This window comes from Eriocheir sinensis, chromosome 42 (assembly GCF_024679095.1).
Source record: "Eriocheir sinensis breed Jianghai 21 chromosome 42, ASM2467909v1, whole genome shotgun sequence".
In the NCBI taxonomy this organism is placed as follows: domain Eukaryota; kingdom Metazoa; phylum Arthropoda; class Malacostraca; order Decapoda; family Varunidae; genus Eriocheir; species Eriocheir sinensis.
This window is the reverse complement of record NC_066550.1, coordinates 6,901,895-6,904,394: the sequence shown is the minus strand read 5'-3', so window position 1 is coordinate 6,904,394 and position 2,500 is coordinate 6,901,895. Positions and strand designations below refer to the sequence as shown.

Sequence of the window (2,500 nt, the reverse complement as noted above, 5' to 3'; positions counted from 1 at the left end):
CCTTCATCCATTTATAGACTTCTATCAAGTCTCCTCGCAACCTTCGCCTTTCTCATTGCACCAACAAGATTTGGCGGATCGGGAAGGATGGACAACGGTTGGTTGGTTGGTTGGGAGAAATCGGGGTCAAATGACATTCGTGCTATAAGCTCTAAATGTAAATTGAAAATCAATCATCGTACATATTTATTCAAATTGTCAACTGTAAAACTCCAAAGACCAACGTACATGTGCAAGGATGTGTTTGTGATTTCTTTGTCCACTGTGTAAAGTTATTTATAACACTCAAGTGACTGTGATGGTATGCTGGGCGGAGTCTGTGCCTGGCGCGAGGTAAACAAACTGTTGAGATGAAGAACACTGCCTCTTCTGGCGCTTCTGCTGCAGTCGTAGCACATGCTTCATTATGTGCAATGCAGCAGCACAATCTTCTAAAACCTCAATATCCTTCCGCTTCATGGTGAAGTGGCTGGAGAGATGCTGGCGTGGTGTTTGTTGTTGTTGGAGCGCGGCGTCAACACAACAGTTCAGGGTCAGTACAGTGTGATGCACAACATTGTTGTTTGGCGATATCACCAACAAAAACAAGCAACATGTTGGGAGAAATTTGCCCTATGTGACGCCGCCTTAAGTTAGGGCTTAAGGTGATGAGTGGTGTTAAGACCGAGTGGGCAGGTTACGTGCTAACCCCGTGTTAGTGGAAACACTTGCCATACTTCTTCGTGTGTTGGTGCTACTTATTCTCATTTTTACTTGTTAGTTTAAACTGTTAGTTTTATCCAGTGTTTGCGGTGTTTTACAAGTAATTAGACTAAGCTCTAAGTGTTTCAAGTGACGAAATTTAGTCTCATATGGCTGGACCCTGTCCCTAGACCCATTGTTCACCATCGGAATCTCTTAACACCTATAATTACCTCAAGCAATGTCAAGTAAAGTCACGCTACCCTTATTAGTTGGCAGATGCTAATCATGTGTATGATAGAAGTGCCTTACAAGGCATGGTGAATAAACTACTAATTTATCTCTGGTTTAGATGATCAACAAGTAATTTTATTTTGAACCTAAATGATTAATGAGTGCCCATGAGCGGCACGACACATGGACATACGTACTATGAGAAAAATCAAACAAAAAGAAAACGAACTGTATACAATTAACGGATTGCTTTTCAAACAAACAATTTTACACATGAACGACCACTAGGAACGATTTCATTCATTCTTCACTATACTTATACTTTCTGCCTTTCTTCCTTCTTTCATTTTACTTTACTTCTTTAATTTTATTAGACAAACAAACAATTCTTACTCATCAATAACCACTAAGATGAGTTTTGTAATTCTTTCCCACACCCACAACAACATTCCCGAGCCATCTACATAAATATACGAAAATCAAACACACGAGATAATGAACTGCAGGAAAACTCACCCCGCTGAGAAAAAAATGAGAGGAAAAGTAAATGAAACAAAGAAAGGACGAAAGAACCAAGGGAGAAAGGAATAAAAGAAAACTGACAGGGAGAATGAACAAAAGAAAGAAAGGAAGGAAGGAAGGAAGGAAGGGTGAAATCAATGGCAGGGAAAATTAATGAAACAAAGAAAGGAAAACAAGAACGAAGCGAAGGAAGAAAAGAATGACAGGAAGATTGAACAAAAACAAAGAAAGAAAGGAAGGAAGGGAGGAACAGAGAAATCAATACCAGGAACAATGAAACAAACAAAGAAAGGAAAAAAAAAAGAAGGAAAGAAGAAACGAAGCAAAAAAAGATGACAGGAAGAATGAATAAAACGAAGAAAGAAATGAAAGAGGAAGAAATTATATAAACACGCATCGTTTTCAAGTAGCTAGCAACAGCAAGAGAAAGGAGACAGCTTACTACGAATCCTATCATTATCCGATGGCCACAGAACACAAATAAAGGGCCAGAGAAAGCGACAAACCGCTCACCTTAATACTTGGAGGAAGAACTTAAATAACATAGCGAGACGTGGCAACCATCACACAACCTCCACTCACATCACTTCTCTAGGACTTTACGATCACAAAACCTTCATTCCAAGTACACAGACACAAATGGAGGCTTATGGGAATTGCCGAATGCCTATACAACATGTTTTCCTCGCCTCCTTTCTTTAGAGATAAAATTACTAACACGAATTTATCAGTTGGCAAGAGTGAGGATCAGGTCAGCGTTAGAACTTAAGACGTTAGTGTCCCTTTGGGCTTGGAGGTGAGAGGGTGGGTGTTGCTATCTGTTGCTGGTGACGGCTCTCTCATAAACCTCGCTATTTGCTTCGTTTTCTTCGTAGTGAGGTATGTGTTGAGTACGTGTGTGTGTTAAGGTTATATGGAAGAGTGGGTCTAGCTCTGAACTTCCTTATAACTTCTTTACGGGATAATTGATGTGAAGTTAGGAGGAAACGAGGAGGTGGAAAGTAAAGAAATCTTATGAATCAGGGTTTTTTTCTTGTTGTTTGACTTGAAGATTAATAGCGAA

The 2,500-nt window shown here is 39.8% G+C and overlaps 1 long non-coding RNA gene across 1 annotated transcript in view; it reads left to right on the top strand.

The window, feature by feature from the left end:
• Window positions 1-2,209: 2,209 nt before the first annotated feature.
• Window positions 2,210-2,500, top strand: part of LOC127009884 (uncharacterized) — a 16,851-nt gene continuing 16,560 nt past the window's right edge. The window contains exon 1 of the long non-coding RNA XR_007762505.1: window positions 2,210-2,316. This is a non-coding gene — a long non-coding RNA (uncharacterized LOC127009884). The remainder of the gene's footprint in view (window positions 2,317-2,500) is intronic.